At 57.9% G+C, this 16,828-nt stretch overlaps 2 pseudogenes; both read left to right on the forward strand.

Moving 5' to 3' along the window:
• The first annotated feature begins 2,861 nt into the window (after positions 1-2,861).
• Positions 2,862-5,300, forward strand: LOC127029158 (protocadherin gamma-A2-like; annotated as a pseudogene).
• Positions 5,301-13,554: 8,254 nt separating this feature from the next.
• Positions 13,555-16,828, forward strand: part of LOC127029159 (protocadherin gamma-A10-like) — a 4,591-nt pseudogene continuing 1,317 nt past the window's right edge.

Below are 16,828 nucleotides of genomic sequence, written 5' to 3' on the forward strand. Positions count from 1 at the left end.
ATGGTACAGGTGGTGTGACCCTCTGAGATGTAATGAGCTCTGCTGATGCTGGGTGTCGAGAAGGCAAAGAAAGGGTCTACAAAACCTGTGCTGTCTACAGTGGTGTGTGTTAGTAACGGCGAAGGCGTACCCTTCCTGTACCGAATGAGACCCTGTACCTTTCTGAACCTCCGTCCTCTTTCTCCTGGGTTTCTCCGGGTGGGGTGGATGGGAAGTGCTGATCCGTGTCTCCATGAAGGAAGGAATGAAGAAAGGAACGGGCCAGCCCCCTTCCACTCAGAGCAGGCAGCTAGCGGCGGCACTTCTTGGTTCTTTGGTGGTCACAGGTTCGGGTTCAGCTGAGAGGTTTTGACTACGACTCTCGTTTGAGTTCGTAACGGTGAACGCGGTAAATTAATGATTCTGCACGACAGAGTCGGGAAAATGCGTGGACGCTCGGTGTTGGAGCTTTTTCCTTCCCGATCACTTTTTTCCCAAGCCGATGTACTTGGACGTGGTTGATAGCTGGATGCAAACCCTTTGGTTAATGGTGTTTCCCAAAGGAAAGGTGCGTGTGGCTCCATGCATGGAGAAGTTACAGATTGTTCCTCCCTAGTGAATGTTCCCCTCTTCCGTGGAGTGCCCTGCCATGTTTTGGAGAAGGCTGCTGCAGAAATGGCAGCATTAATGGGACGGATACATTTTATCCAGGCATGATTTTTCCAAGTTCTTGTCTTTCTATTTCTTTCTGCTAGCGTTAGTTTCCCTCTTTTTTACCGTCCCTGATCTGTCTTTCATACACAGGGAAGGTGTAGAATGGAACCTCAAAAAACCAAACAAACTGCCTTTTGTAGTTTCAGAGCCTGTCCTCTTTTCCGATCCCTTTTTCCCAAAGAGAGGTGCTTGGCCCTGGTTGATCCCCTTGACAGGGGAATAGGAAACCGAGGAATTCAGTCCCTCAGCCGCTTTTGGAACAGTGCCTGTTTTACCAGCAGAGGTTAGTGGGCTGTTGGTCTTTGTTTGCTTTGGCAGTTAGTGCCGATCTCTGTTTCCATGAAGGAATGAAATAATCCTGTACCGCCGCTTTTTTGGCAAGTGCAACTGGCACCTCCTGTGTCATCAGCTGTCAGACGAGTTGAGTCAGTGGAGAGGTTCCAGCCATTCAAGGCAAAAACATGGTCTACAAAACCTGTGCTGTCTACAATGGTGTGTGTTAGTAACAGTGAAGGTGGATCCTTCCTCTGTACAATGAGATCTGCTAATTCTACATGACACGATCAGTAAAATGTGGTTGACGCTTGGTGTTGATGTTTCCTTCCCGATCGCTTTTCCCGAAGCGATGGACATTGTTTGACCGCTGAGCAAAAACCCGTTGGTTAATGCTGTTTAGTGTTGGACTCCCAAAGGAAACGTGCCTGAGGCTGCAGGAATGGAGAAGTCAGAGATTGTTCCTCCACCTCTGCCATGTGCCGTCACATCTTTTGAGGGAAGGCTGCTGCAAAATGGCAGCGCTAGTGGGATGGATTAATTTTGTCCAGGCATTATTTCTCTGTGTGCTTTGTGCAGCTATTTCTCGTTTATTGTTCCATCGTGGGTGGTATTTTCTACGGTTCCAGATCTCTCTTTAAGGCGTAAGAATGGGATCTCCCTCCCGCCGCCCAAATCACCTTTTGTTTCTGTTTCAGAGCCTCTCTTTTTTTCCTATTCTTTTTTCCCCAAACAGTTCTACTTTGCCCTGGTTGGTAGCGTTTCAGTCTAAGGGTTTGCTTTATGCGTGAGTTTCTGTTTTTGTAATGGACCCAGCACGAGAGAGTGCATGTGCATCGCTGCCTGCTGCTGACTTACTCTAGAATGGAGCGCTGAGTCCTAAGTGGAAGCACGGCCTGTAGTGTAAGGCTGTCACCCAAACTTCCGAAGTGGTGGTTGGAGAAGGGGGAGAAATGGAGGCTGCTTCAGAGCAGCCTCCGATGTGCAGGTGAGAAGTGACAAAATGGAGAGGGCAGGGCCGTCCCTGAGGAGGACTTCTTTTGAGGGGGATCTCCGCTGCTGCCTTGTACTGTTGGTTGGGGTTTGGGAAAGTAATGTGGCTGCTGGCGTTCCAGTATGAGGCCGTTTTGATCTGCAGAAAGGGTGAGGAAAAGTCATTCAAGCACGACTACTGCAAAAGCTGTGCAACTCGTGGTGGAGATTGTGCTTTTGGACTAATGCAATAAGACACGTAATATTCCACACGTCATATTACGAAAACTTTATTTCACCATTACAAGAACATTTTTGCCGTGCGGTAGAAGATCGCCCGCCCACGGGAGGCGTGTGATTTCTTTGTGGTCGGGATGGCCTGGAGGCTGAAAGAGGAGCTCGGCTGGAGACAAGCCAGCGCCGGAGATCAGGGCTGGACGGGAACCGATGTGGTCCGCGGCGGCGGCCCCGTCCCCGCGAGCTGCCCGTGGCAAAGGCAGGGCGGGCAGCGCTCGGCAGCGCTCGGTGCCTGCAGTGCCGGGAGGAGGCTGCGGGCGCCGCTGTTGACCGAGGAGGAGCGAGAGGAAGGCCGGAGCGCTGCAGGCAGCCCGCCCGCTGCGGCCCGGCTGGCTGGCTGGCTGGCTGGCTGGCTGGGTGGGTGGGTGGCTCGGCGTCCGGGCGGTCTGCGAGCGTCCCCGCGGTGCGGAGCCGTGCTGCAGCGAGGCGGAGGGGCCGGCGGCAGCGGCCGGGAGCGGCGAGCCGGCGGAGCGGAGCGGGAGCGGGAGCCGGAGCGGCGAGCCGGAGCGGGAGCGGGAGCCGGAGCGGGAGCCGGAGCCGGAGCGGAGCCGGAGCGGGCGGCGGGTCGGCGTTCGTCGGCGGGGAGCGTCCGGCGGTGGTGCGGTGCCGGCGGAGCCGCGGCGGCGATGTGCGCGGCGGGGAGGCGGTGGGGCCGGCGGGAGCGAGCCGTGCTGTGGTGCGTGCTGGTGTCGGCGTGGGAGGCGGCGTGGGGGCAGCTGCGCTACTCGGTTGCCGAGGAGATGCCGAAGGGCTCGTTCGTGGGCGACGTGGCCAAGGACCTGCGGCTGGACCTGCCGGCGCTCCGCGACAGCGGCGTCCGTAGTCTGGACGAAGGCAGGACGCAGTACTTCGCTCTGCACGGGAAGACGGGACATTTAGTGACGGCGGAGAGGCTAGACAGAGAGCAGCTCTGCGGACTGTGGAGCAATGCGTGCTGCGCTGTGAGGTGATAGTGGAGGGGGAAATGCAGGTTTACGGCATCGAAGTGGAAATCACGGACATTAACGACAACGCGCCCAGCTTCAGAGGCAGAAAGGAGGAGAGAATGAGCGAGACGACAGCGCTGGGGTCGCGGTTTCCCCTGGCCGAGGCTCACGACCCGGACGTGGGACCCGAATTCCCTGCAGAGGTACGAGCTGAGCGGCGACGAGCACTTCTCGCTGGCCGTGCAGGCGGGCCCCGGCGGGGCTCAGCGTCCCGAGCTGGTGCTGGCGAAGGCGCTGGACCGGGAGGAGGCGGCGTTTCACGAGCTGGTGCTGAGGGCGAGCGACGGCGGAGAGCCGGCGCGACGGGCACGGCGCGGATCCGCGTGGCGGTGCTGGACGCGAACGACAACGCGCCCGTGTTCAGCCAGGCGGAGTACACGGTGCGTGTGCCGGAGGACGTGCCCGTGGGCTCCGTCCTCGTCAGCGTCACGGCCGCCGACGCCGACGAGGGGCTGAACGGGCACGTGAAATACTCCTTGAAGAAATGTCGGAACCTGGCATCGGATTTTCCAGCTGGAGTCTGAGACGGGAGCGATCACGCTGGTGCGGAGCCTGGACTTCGAGGAAGGCGACTCCGTACGAACTGGAGGTGCAGGCACGGACGGCGGCGGCCTTTTCGACACGGCGAAAGTCGCGATCACGTGACAGACGTGAACGACAACGCGCCCGAACTGACATTGACTTCTCAGCTGAGCGCGATCTCTGAGGACGCGCCGCCGGGGACGGTGGTGGCCCTGCTGCACGTGCAGGACCGGGACTCGGGGGCGAACGGCGAGGTGCGGTGCAGCATCGCCGAGCGCGTCCCGTTCCGGCTGGAGCGGTCGTTTGAGGACTACTACCGCGTGGTGACGGCGAGCGAGCTGGACCGGGAGGCGGTGGCGGAGTACAACGTGACGGTGCGGGCGGCGGACGGCGGGTCGCCGGCGCTGTGGAGCAGCGCGGTGCTGGCGCTGCGGGTGCTGGACGTGAACGACAACGCGCCGGTGTTCGCGGAGGCGCGCTACAAGCGCCCGGCTGCCGAGAACAACGCGGCGGGCGCGCTGGTGCTGACGGTGCGGGCGTCGGACGCGGACTGGGGGCAGAACGCGCGCGTGCGGTACCGGCTGTCGGAGGGGCGGGTGCGGGGCGCGCCGCTGTCGTCGTACGTGTCGGTGCAGGCGGAGACGGGCGCGCTGTACGCGCTGCGCTCCTTCGACTACGAGGAGGTGCGCGAGGTGGGGCTGTGGGTGCGGGCGGAGGACGGCGGCGCGCCGGCGCTGAGCAGCAACGTGTCGGTGCGGCTCGTGATCGTGGACGAGAACGACAACGCGCCGCAGGTGCTGTACCGCCGGCGGCGGCGGCGGCGGCGGCGGGCGCGGGCGCGGGGTGGGCGGGCGTGGAGCTGGCGCCGCGCTCGGCGGAGCCCGGGGCGCTGGTGGCCAAGGTGGTGGCGGTGGACGCGGACGCGGGCAGAACGCGTGGCTGTCGTACGAGCTGGCCAAGGCGACGGAGCCGGGGCTGTTCCGCGTGGGGCTGCACAGCGGCGAGGTGCGGACGGCGCGCTTCCCGCTGGCCCGCGACGCGGCGCGGCAGAGCCTGGTGGTGGTGGTGAAGGACCACGGGCGGCCGGCGCTGTCGGCCACGGCGACGCTGACGGTGGTGCTGGCCGAGAGCGTGGCCGAGCTGCTGTCGGAGCTGGGCAGCGCGGCGGCGGCGCCGGGCGAGGCGGCCGGCAGCCTGACGGGTGGCTGGTGGTGGCCGTGGCGGGCCGTGTCCTGCCTCTTCCTCGCCTTCCTGCTGCTGCTGCTGGCGCTGCGCCTGCGGCGCTGGCGCCGCTCGCAGCTGCTGGCGGCGGGCAGCGGCGCCTTGCGCGGCGTCCCGGCCTCGCACTTCGTGGGCATCGACGGCGTCCGCGCCTTCCTGCACTCCTACTCGCACGAGGTGTCGCTCACCGCCGACTCGCGCAAGAGCCAGCTCCGCTTGTCGGGCGGCAGCTGCTGCGACACCTCCCGGCCCCGGCCGCCGCCCGACGAGCCCGCGCCGCTGCTCGGGGAGGACCCTGCCGGCGCCCGCCGCGCGGACCCCGCCGCTCCCCGGTGAGTTCCTCTGAGCACACTTGCTCCGCGACGCTTCCCTCTGCTGCTTTCTCTGCCCTTTCCCCCGCGCCTTCTCTCTCTGTCCCGCGCGCGGAGCTGTCGTTCCAAGGAAGGCAAAGCTGCGTTCAGCACCGCGCCTGGGTGCTGGTGCCTCTTGCTGCGGGGAGGGAGCGTGGGGTTGCGGCTCAGCGTTACAGTGGCTGTGGGAGGCCGGCGAAGGGAGCCTGCTGCCGGCTGGAGCTTCCTTAGAGCGGGCCTTTGGCTCTCATCACGGCGTTCCTGTGTTGCACGCCGTTCCCTGAGCCAGTCTCTCTGGAGGACAGCGCCTCTTTTACTTTCAGACCCTTGACGTTTCTCCTCTGAGGTGCGCTTAGCAGACAATCTGTCTCCCTCTTAGTGCAGAGATGTGAAGACAGCTATGTGCAGTCCGTGCGTGATCCTGATGCATGCTGAACAGAAATAGTGTGGGCAACTGGCTGTATGATGAGAGGTGCTTGCAAATGATGAGGGTCAAGCACCGTGCAAGGTGTGAAGGGTTGGAGATGGGAGTCGTGGGAGCTGTGCGTGAGGAGCTGGCTGTTGAAGGGCACAAGAGCTGTGGTTTGCTCCTTTCTCTGTGCAGTGCCCAGCTGTGGTGTCATGCAATGTGAGTTTCGTCTTCCCAAGCGAGTTTAGCCAGAAGACATGTTATTCCAGCTGCGTGGGGAGCCCTGGGAGGTTCTTCCTGTGTGTTTGCAGGTTGTCATCAGTTCTTAACTAACAGCTTAATTAGGTACTTATGAGAAATGCCGTAATGGGAGCATTGGGAAGAGGAAAGTGCCGTAATCTGGAAGAGTATGTTGTGCTCCCTTCCTCTCTGCGTGTGTTAAGTTCTTGCCTTGCTCGTTGTCATGATCTGAAGGTGGGCCTTTGTCTCTGACAGTGTGTGGAAGATCGCATCTGTTACATTTGTCTGACTGTCCGTACATGCCGTGTAAAAGTTCCGTTTGTCCTAATTGTAAGAGGCCCGGAGTGGTGATTCCATGCATTTTCCCTATTGTGTCGTCCAAAGAAATTCCTTTGAGGAACTGTGGCTCTGGTCTTTGGTGTGAGCTGCTGTGTGAGCCTCCTGTGGAGTATTTGCCAAGTAGACAGCCTTCTTGTGTACCTCCTACAGCTGACATGATCTGAAATGTTAAGCTATGACGCCTTCACTTGTGTAGGTTTCCCATTCTTGCCTTGTTAGTTGTCCAGGTCTAAAGCTGGGCCTCATTGTGGCTGGTAACCCTTGAAACGTTGAAAGCTCTGTGAGAATTGTTGGGCTGGGGGAGCAGTTTCCATCCGTACCTTGAAGGTGTTCAGGTGCCAAGAGAAAGACTTTGATAGACTTGTGTTTCCCTAAGATGGCACGTAATGACATGCTCTTTTGCCTGTGGCTGACATATGGCCAAAACATTGGATATTGACCATGGTGCAAGTAATGACTGTGAATGTTGTGCAAGGAGGGTGAGAGGCTGGCTTTGAGGCAGGAAACTGGGCGAGTCTAGGTGTTTTGGCTGAGCAGTGGTTTGATTTCATGCCTGGTGCCAAGGCCTGTGCCGTTTTGGCTGTGATCCTGGTTTCCCTGTCCTGAAAGGCAATGGTAGTCCTCCAATCCTGAAGTGTTTGTGCAATAACTGTGGGCAGAGAACAATGATGCATGTGTAGAACAGCTTATAATTCCTGTGTGAAACCTCTTTCATCCATCTGTATCTCCTGGAACATTGCGATGGAGAATTGCTTCATAGTTGTCATGACCCTTTCTTTCAGGCCTTTATTTCCTGGAAGGTCGTGGTTCATTTTGCCCATTTCTGGGTGCTGCTTTTGCATTTGAAACTGTGTGTGTTTTTTTGCAGCAAATACTTACTTCAGGCACCTAAGACAGAAATTTAGGTGTGAGGAAAATGAAGCAGAAGCTAAAAGAGCATCTGTTGTAGTTTCTCAGAAGACTTAGCTTGAGAAAGAGCCCATGAGAAGGGGCTTACACTTACGGCTTCATATTTGTGGGAGATGAGCAGGCCACAGAGTAGAAAAATTGCTGAGAGCCCATGACTGTTTCTTAGAATGAAACCCCCTGCTGCGTAGTCCAGAGTAAGACTTTAGGGCTGCACTTGCAGCTTGAGATCTGAATGACTTCTAGGTGCTCTCTGGGATGACTTTCCACGCCTGCAGTGAAGACTGAGACGCTCCTCTCGGTGAGTTGCTCTGACACCACTTTCTCTTCTAATGCTTCCTTGCCTTGCTTGTCTGATTTATGTTTTTGTTGTTCTTTACCTGGTCTCCTACGTAGTAGGTTTCCTTGTAATTATCAGCAGAGCTTCGTTTAGCAATGTGTCGTGTGTTCGTGCCTCTTGCTCATGCTGCAGGGAGTGTGAAAGGCAGGAGCTGTGAGGGTATCATGGTGTTCTGTTCTTGTTGGTGGGGAACATATGTAAACATGACCTCAGTAGAAGTGGCATCTCTGTGGAACAAGTGTGTGTGATAAAAGAGGGGAGGAGATTCCCCGTGAGCCATGAGTTTGATGAGCCGTTCTCTGTTGGATGCCTGCTCTCTTGTAGTTTGGCCGTTTACCATTTGGGTGCTTTTGAATCCTTCTATTTCTTCCGAGAATGGTGGTGAGCAGAGAAATATACCTGCCTTCTTGGTGGGATTGTAGTGCGTTATCCTCTCCTGATATGTTTTTGCCAATTAGGAGAAGGTCAGAAGCAAAGCTGCAAGTTGTGTAGGGTTGGAGAGAAGACTCGTGGAGCTCTGTGTGTAGAGGCTATAGCAGAACAGATGGTCATTTCCTTGCTTGTCACAGTTAACACAACCGTGTGCCTGATGGAGTACCATGCAATTTGAGTTGCTTCTGCTCAGTAAGTTTGGCCTCAGAAATGTTATTCCACCTGATCTGTTCATTCCTGTATGTTTCTAACTCTTGCCTTGCTTGTTGTCATGAGCTACAGCTGACCTCAGGGCGTCTGATCCACTGGGGAAGGTCACATCTGTTGCAACTGTCTGAGTGCAGGGGCAGTTCCCGTACACCCCTTTGAGGTTTACAGCTGTAAAGAGGAAGGCTTTCATAGGCATACGTGTGCTCACCCAGGCACGCTTGTCTGTAGCACAAGAATGCAAACCCATGTCTACTGCAGTCCTCAAAGTGCAGAGTGGCAACCCAGGCCAGGCAAGGAGTTTCCATGAAGAGACTAGGGGTCAGTGGGAGAACACGTGCAGGGTGTTCCCCACATGGTCCCCCAAATCATATTGGCCGCCTAATTGGAAAGATATGGGTTTGACAGGCGGACAGTTAGATGGATAAGGAACTGGCTGAGTCAGTGGCTCAATGTCCAAGTGGAAACCAGTAAGGTGTGGTATTCCTCAAGGGTCCGTACTGGGACCAGTAGTATTTAGTATCTTCATCAATGACATAGTGAGTGGGATTGAGTGCACCCACAGCAAGTTTGCAGATGCTACCAGCTGAGTGGTGCAGTCGATTTGCTAGAGGGAAGGGATGCCACCCAGAGGGACCTTGACAGGCTGGAGGAGTGGGCCCATGTGAACCTCGTGCAGTTCAACAAGGCCAAGAGCAAGGTCCTGCCCCTGGGTTGGGGCAATCCGCAATATCAATACAGGCTGTGGGAGGACTGGATTGAGAGCAGCCTTGCAGAGAAGGACTTGGGGGTACTGGTAGGAGACAAATGGGACATGAGCTGGCCACGTGCTCTTGTTGCCCAGAAAGCCAATCGTGTCCTTGGCTGCATAACAAGTAGCATGGCCAGCAGGTCGAGGGAGGTGGTGCTCCCCCTCTACCACGCTTTCATGAGACCATAGCTGGAGTACTGCGTAGCTCTGGGGCCCACACTACAAGAAAGACATGGACCTGTTAGAGCTGGTCCAGAGGAGGGCCACAAAAATGGTCAAAGGACTGGAACACCTCCCTATGAAGAAGGGCTGAAGGAGTTGAGGTTCTTCAGCCTGGAGAAGAGAAGGCTCTGGGGGACCTTATTGTGCCTTTTCAATATATAAAGGGGGTTGATAAGAGAGATGGGGACAGACTTTTTACCAGGGCCTGTCGTGACAGGACAAGGGGCAATGGTTTTGAACGAAGGAGGGTAGTTTGATTGACATAAGGAAGAATTTTTACAATGAGAGTGGTGAGAGACTGGAACAGGTTGCCCAGGGAAGTTGTGGATGCGCCATCATTGGCAGGGTTCAAGGACAGCTTGGACGGGGCTTTGAGCAACGTGACCTAGTGAAGGATGTCCCTGCCCATGGCAGAGGGGTGGACTCGGTGATCTTTAAAGTTTCCAACCAAACACTGTACAATTGTATGAAAGACTCGACGTGTCTTGGCACTTTCCCATTGTCAGCCCCTCAAGTATGGAGATGCAAAAGAAGGAAGTTTTGTGAATCAGAAACAAAACAATAAAGGTTATTTGGCTATGTTAGGATAGAGGTCTACACACTACCTTTAGGGTGATACATTTTGCATGTAATTGCTCTTCTCCCTACAAGAAAAATCAACAGTGGGACAAAGGTCAGAGACTTACAGGAGCAAAAGGAAGAAAGGCCGGGAAGAGGGAAACCCTTTGCAGGCCCGGCATGACAGGATTGCAATGACTTTTGCTTTGTTCTGTTTCTGATTACTTCTTGATTACTCCAACACAACTATTTCCTTCTTGGTATTTGTGGCAGGGAAGGAAAGCAGAACTGAAAAAACCTGACAGAGTGCTAAAAAGCTCTTAAAGTCTTCCCTAGCTATAATATGGTTGCTTGCTCTTATAGTTGCGTCATGATTATATAAAAGCTAGATGAGTTCCTTTATTATTGCTGTGCCAGGAACATTGCCTTCTGAGCATTCATTGTGGCTCGGGGACGACGTGAAAGTACCCGAGAGCGTATGTCCGTTGTAAACGCCTTTGGAGTTGCATTAAGGAAAGGTTTCCATGCTTCCTGAGTCAAATAAAAGAGAGGTGTTGGTGGGGAATATATGTAAACATGACCTCAGTAGAAGTGGCATCTCTGTGGAACAAGTGTGTGTGATAAAAGAGGGGAGGAGATTCCCCATGAGCCATAGTTTGATGAGCCATTCTCTGTTGGATGCCTGCTCCTCTTGTAGTTTGGCCGTTTACCATTTGGGTGCTTTTGAATCCTTCTATTTCTTCCGAGAATGGTGGTGAGCAGAGAAATATACCTAACCTCACGCCGAGGGCAGTGGGCTGCTGGGTCTTCCTTGCTCTGCTTGGGGCCACTGCGATCCCTGTTTCCATGAAGGAATGAAACAGTGCTGTGCCGTGACTTTGGTGGCAGCAGGCAGTGCGAAGCGGCACTTCCTGCGTCGTCAGCTGTCACACGAGTAGGGTCAGTGGAGAGGTCCTGCCATTCAAGCTGTGCTGGATAAAATGGTACAGGTGTGTGTGACCCTCTGAGATGTAATGAGCTCTGCTGATGCTGGTGTCGAGAAGGCAAAAAAAGGGTCTACAAAACCTGTGCTGTCTACAATGGTGTGTGTTAGTAACGGTGAAGGCGATCCTTCCTGTGCTGAATGAGACCCTGTACCTTTCTGAACCTCCGTCCTCTTTCTCCTGGGTTTCCCCGGGTGGGGTGGATGGGAAGTGCTGATCCGTGTCTCCATGAAGGAAGGAATGAAGAAAGGAACGGGATAACCCCCTTCCACTCAGAGCAGGCAGCTAGCGGCGGCACTTCTTGGTTCTTTGGTGGTCACAGGTTTGGGTTCAGCTGAGAGGTTTTGACTACAACTCTCGTTTGAGTTCGTAACGGTGAACGCGGTAAATTAATGATTCTGCACGACAGAGTCGGGAAAATGCGGTGGACGCTGGTGTTGGAGCTTTTTCCTTCTCGATCACTTTTTTCCCAAGCCGATGTACTTGGACGTGGTTGATAGCTGGATGCAAACCCGTTGGTTAATGGTGTTTCCCAAAGGAAAGGTGCATGTGGCTCCATGCATGGAGAAGTTACAGATTGTTCCTCCCTACTGAATGTTCCCCTCTTCCATCGAGTGCCCTGCCATGTTTTGGAGAAGGCTGCTGCAGAAATGGCAGCATTAATGGGACGGATACATTTTATCCAGGCATGATTTTTCCGAGTTCTTTGTGCAGTTATTTCTCATTTCTTTTTCCTGGGTGGTAGTTCCCTCTTTTTTACTGTCCCTGATCTGTCTTTCATACACAGGGGAAGGTGTAGAATGGGATCATAAAAAACCCCAAACAAACTGCCTTTTGTAGTTCAGAGCCTGTCTTCTTTTCCGATCCCCTTTTCCCAAAGAGAGGTGCTTGGCCCTGGTTGATCCCCTTGACAGGGGAATACTAAACGAGGAATTCAGTCTCTCAGCCACTTTTTGCAATAGCTGTTGCATCTACATGTTGAGAAGAAGAGGGCTCTACCCATCCTGAGAACATCTCTAAAACCAGAAGGAATTACTCAAAATGACAGCAATTAGGCACCTCAGTAAAGTCCATTTGCACTTTTACAAAGCCTCCACATAGTTCAGGGTGTGCAGCTGTACTTGTCTTCTCCTGCTGTCCTACAGTATTTTGTTGGAAAGTTGTCCTACCAACATGAAGATTCAAGCATTAGATGAACCCTGTACTAACAGGCATCCATCTTTTCCACCGTGATTGCTGAGAAAATCAAAGCCCCTTCCTGCTCGTTCAAGCTCTCGAATTCCTCGGATAGATATAAATGTAAATGTGTATAAACTATAAACCCTAAATTCATGTGGCCTAGGAAAAAGGGAAATCACCCGTTAAAGGCCTTCAAATTTCCTTTTCCATTATTAGCTCTATCTGTGGATGTACCCGCCTTTTAATACAATTCAGTTGCTCTCATCCAGTTCAAAATACTGTAGAGAATAGACGAATACCGGGAAAAGAAAGGGCGTAAGAAAGATCTGGAGCAAACCAAGCCTGTTCTATGGCTGCACCCATCCCCGCTTTGCTGTTGTGGGCCACAGAAGAGGCACAGGAGCCGAGGCAGATGGACCTGTTGTTCTTCTTGCTGTACTCGCACAGCCATTTTCCCTGCAGTTTGCGGGGAGCCGAGCAGATGGTTCTGGCCAGGTTCACTGCAGGTGCTTCCCGCCTCCCGGGTAGCTGTAGTACAGTGAGTGCGAAGTGATCAAGGGACGTAGAGGCTGAAACGGGGTGGGTGGGAGAGCATGGTTTTCGAGCAGGAGGGGAGCCTCCTCCGGCACTGTGTTTTGAGGAAGGTCTTCTAGGGAGAACTCCCAGAGCCCATGGCAGGCGCCTGGGCAACCCCAGCTCCTCAGGAGCTGTAGGGGCTCAGGGGCTTAGGTTCTCCGTTCATTGACCCCACCTGCTTCTGCCTTTAGCTGTCGAATCTCCGTCAGTAGTGGTGCAGTAGTCAATTTGAAGCGCGTTCCCTACGAACTGAAGTATTTCAAGCAAAGCTGCAGCCGCTTGAGGTAATCAGCCTGCTGCCTCTGCTTCTCCGGGGGCGGGGGTGGGTGTCCGATCATCACCTTTCTCGCTCAGAGCCTGTTTTCTTTTGCTATCCTTGCAGCAGTCATTATAGCACGACGGCTAGAAAAATGCGTGGGGATTGTGCTTTTGGACTAATAGGATAAGAGTAAGACTATTCTACACGTTAAAATGAGAAAAACTACTTTACTTCATCTATATCGCCATTACCACTTCATTCTTCCCGTGCGGTAGAAGTACCCGCCCACGGGAGGCGTGTGATTTCTTTGTGGTCGGGATGGCCTGGAGGCTGAAAGAGGAGCTCGGCTGGAGACAAGCGAGCGCCGGAGATCAGGGCTGGACGGGAACCGATGTGTCCGCGGCGGCGGCCCCGTCCCCGCGAGCTGCCCGTGGCAAAGGCAGGGCGGGCAGCGCTCGGCAGCGCTCGGTGCCTGCAGTGCCGGGAGGAGGCTGCGGGCGCCGCTGTTGACCGAGGAGGAGCGAGAGGAAGGCCGGAGCGCTGCAGGCAGCCCCGCCCGCTGCGGCCCGGCTGGCTGGCTGGCTGGGCTGGGTGGGTGGCTCGGCGTCCGGGCGGTCTGCGAGCGTCCCCGCGGTGCGGAGCCGTGCTGCAGCGAGGCGGAGGGGCCGGCGGCAGCGGCCGGGAGCGGCGAGCCGGAGCGGGAGCGGAGCGGAGCGGGAGCGGGAGCCGGAGCCGGAGCGGGAGCCGGAGCCGGAGCCGGAGCGGGAGCGGGAGGCGGGTCGGCGTTCGTCGCGGGGAGCGTCCGGCGGTGGTGCGGTGCCGGCGGAGCCGCGGCGGCGATGTGCGCGGCGGGGAGGCGGTGGGGCCGGCGGGAGCGAGCCGTGCTGTGCTGCGTGCTGGTGTCGGCGTGGGAGGCGGCGTGGGGGCAGCTGCGCTACTCGGTTGCCGAGGAGATGCCGAAGGGCTCGTTCGTGGGCGACGTGGCCAAGGACCTGCGGCTGGACCTGCCGGCGCTCCGCGACAGCGGCGTCCGTATCATAGACAGAGGCAGGACGCAGTACTTCGCTCTGCACGGGAAGACGGGACATTTAGTGACGGCGGAGAGGCTAGACAGAGAGCAGCTGTGCCGGCTGGTGGAGAAATGCGTGCTGCGCTGTGAGGTGATAGTGGAGGGGAAATGCAGGTTTACGGTATCGAAGTGGAAATCACGGACATTAACGACAACGCGCCCAGCTTCCGAGAGGCAGAAAAAGAACTGAGAATGAGCGAGACGACAGCGCTGGGGTCGCGGTTTCCCCTGGCCGAGGCTCACGACCCGGACGTGGGACCGAATTCCCTGCAGAGGTACGAGCTGAGCGGCGACGAGCACTTCTCGCTGGCCGTGCAGGCGGGCCCCGGCGGGGCTCAGCGTCCCGAGCTGGTGCTGGCGAAGGCGCTGGAGGGAGGAGGCGGGGTTCGTTTCACGAGCTGGTGCTGAGGGCGAGCGACGGCGGAGAGCCGGCGCGGACGGGCACGGCGCGGATCCGCGTGGCGGTGCTGGACGCGAACGACAACGCGCCCGTGTTCAGCCAGGCGGAGTACACGGTGCGTGTGCCGGAGGACGTGCCCGTGGGCTCCGTCCTCGTCAGCGTCACGGCCGCCGACGCCGACGAGGGGCTGAACGGGCACGTGAAATACAGTTTCCATAAAATTTCAGACCGGGCGTCGGAACTTTTTTACCTGGACTCTGAGACGGGAGCAATATCCCTTAAGGACGCTTTGGACTTTGAGGAAATCTCGTCACATCACCTGGAGGTGCAAGCCCATGATGGCGGCGAGCTTTTCGACACGGCGAAAGTCGCGATCAGCGTGACAGACGTGAACGACAACGCGCCCGAACTGACAGTGTCGTCGGCGCTGAGTGCGATCTCTGAGGACGCGCCGTCGGGGACGGTGGTGGCCCTGCTGCACGTGCAGGACCGGGACTCGGGGGCGAACGGCGAGGTGCGGTGCAGCATCGCCGAGCGCGTCCCGTTCCGGCTGGAGCGGTCGTTTGAGGACTACTACCGCGTGGTGACGGCGAGCGAGCTGGACCGGGAGGCGGTGGCGGAGTACAACGTGACGGTGCGGGCGGCGGACGGCGGGTCGCCGGCGCTGTGGAGCAGCGCGGTGCTGGCGCTGCGGGTGCTGGACGTGAACGACAACGCGCCGGTGTTCGCGGAGGCGCGCTACAGCGCCCGGCTGCCCGAGAACAACGCGGCGGGCGCGCTGGGCTGACGGTGCGGGCGTCGGACGCGGACTGGGGCAGAACGCGCGCGTGCGGTACCGGCTGTCGGAGGGGCGGGTGCGGGCGCGCCGCTGTCGTCGTACGTGTCGGTGCAGGCGGAGACGGGCGCGCTGTACGCGCTGCGCTCCTTCGACTACGAGGAGGTGCGCGAGGTGGGGCTGTGGGTGCGGGCGGAGGACGGCGGCGCGCCGGCGCTGAGCAGCAACGTGTCGGTGCGGCTCGTGATCGTGGACGAGAACGACAACGCGCCGCAGGTGCTGTACCCGCCGGCGGCGGCGGCGGCGGCGCGCGGGCGCGGGGGTGGGCGGGCGTGGAGCTGGCGCCGCGCTCGGCGGAGCCCGGGGCGCTGGTGGCCAAGGTGGTGGCGGTGGACGCGGACGCGGGGCAGAACGCGTGGCTGTCGTACGAGCTGGCCAAGGCGACGGAGCCGGGGCTGTTCCGCGTGGGGCTGCACAGCGGCGAGGTGCGGACGGCGCGCTTCCCGCTGGCCCGCGACGCGGCGCGGCAGAGCCTGGTGGTGGTGGTGAAGGACCACGGGCGGCCGGCGCTGTCGGCCACGGCGACGCTGACGGTGGTGCTGGCCGAGAGCGTGGCCGAGCTGCTGTCGGAGCTGGGCAGCGCGGCGGCGGCGCCGGGCGAGGCGGCCGGCAGCCTGACGCGGTGGCTGGTGGTGGCCGTGGCGGCCGTGTCCTGCCTCTTCCTCGCCTTCCTGCTGCTGCTGCTGGCGCTGCGCCTGCGGCGCTGGCGCCGCTCGCAGCTGCTGGCGGCGGGCAGCGGCGCCTTGCGCGGCGTCCCGGCCTCGCACTTCGTGGGCATCGACGGCGTCCGCGCCTTCCTGCACTCCTACTCGCACGAGGTGTCGCTCACCGCCGACTCGCGCAAGAGCCAGCTCCGCTTGTCGGGCGGCAGCTGCTGCGACACCCTCCCGGCCCGGCCGCCGCCCGACGAGCCCGCGCCGCTGCTCGGGGAGGACCCTGCCGGCGCCCGCCGCGCGGACCCCGCCGCTCCCCCGGTGAGTTCCTCTGAGCACACTTGCTCCGCGACGCTTCCCTCTGCTGCTTCTCTGCCCTTTCCCGCCGCCTTCTCTCTCTGTCCCGCGCGGAGCTGTCGTTCCAAGGAAGGCAAAGCTGCGTTCAGCACCGCGCTGGGTGCTGGTGCCTCTTGCTGCGGGGGGGAGCGTGGGGTTGCGGCTCAGCGTTACAGTGGCTGTGGGAGGCCGGCGAAGGGAGCCTGCTGCCGGCTGGAGCTTCCTTAGAGCGGGCCTTTGGCTCTCATCACGGCGTTCCTGTGTTGCACGCCGTTCCCTGAGCCAGTCTCTCCTGGAGGACAGCGCCTCTTTTACTTTCAGACCCTTGACGTTTCTCCTCTGAGGTGCACTTGGCAGACAATCTGTCTCCCTCTTAGTGCAGAGATGTGAAGACAGCTATGTGCAGTCCGTGCGTGATCCTGCAAGTGCTTGCAGATGCTGAGGGTCAAAGTACACCGTGCAAGGTGTGAAGGGTTGGAGATGGGAGTCGTGGGAGCTGTGTGTGAGGAGCTGTTGAAGGGCACAAGAGCTGTGGTTTGCTCCTTTCCCTGTTCAGTGCCCAGCTGTGGTGTCATGCAATGTGAGTTTCGTCTTCCCAAGCGAGTTTAGCCAGAAGACATGTTATTCCAGCTGCGTGGGGAGCCCTGGGAGGTTCTTCCTGTGTGTTTGCAGGTTGTCATCAGTTCTTAACTAACAGCTTAATTGCGAAATGCCATAATGGGAGCATTGGGAAGAGGGAAGTGCCTAATCTGAAGAGTATGTTGTGCTCCCTTCCTCTCGCGTGTGTTAAGTTCTTGCCTTGCTCGTTGTATGATCTGAA

The sequence above is a fragment of the Gymnogyps californianus genome, unplaced genomic scaffold, assembly GCF_018139145.2.
Source record: "Gymnogyps californianus isolate 813 unplaced genomic scaffold, ASM1813914v2 HiC_scaffold_83, whole genome shotgun sequence".
NCBI classification, from domain to species: Eukaryota; Metazoa; Chordata; class Aves; order Accipitriformes; family Cathartidae; genus Gymnogyps; species Gymnogyps californianus.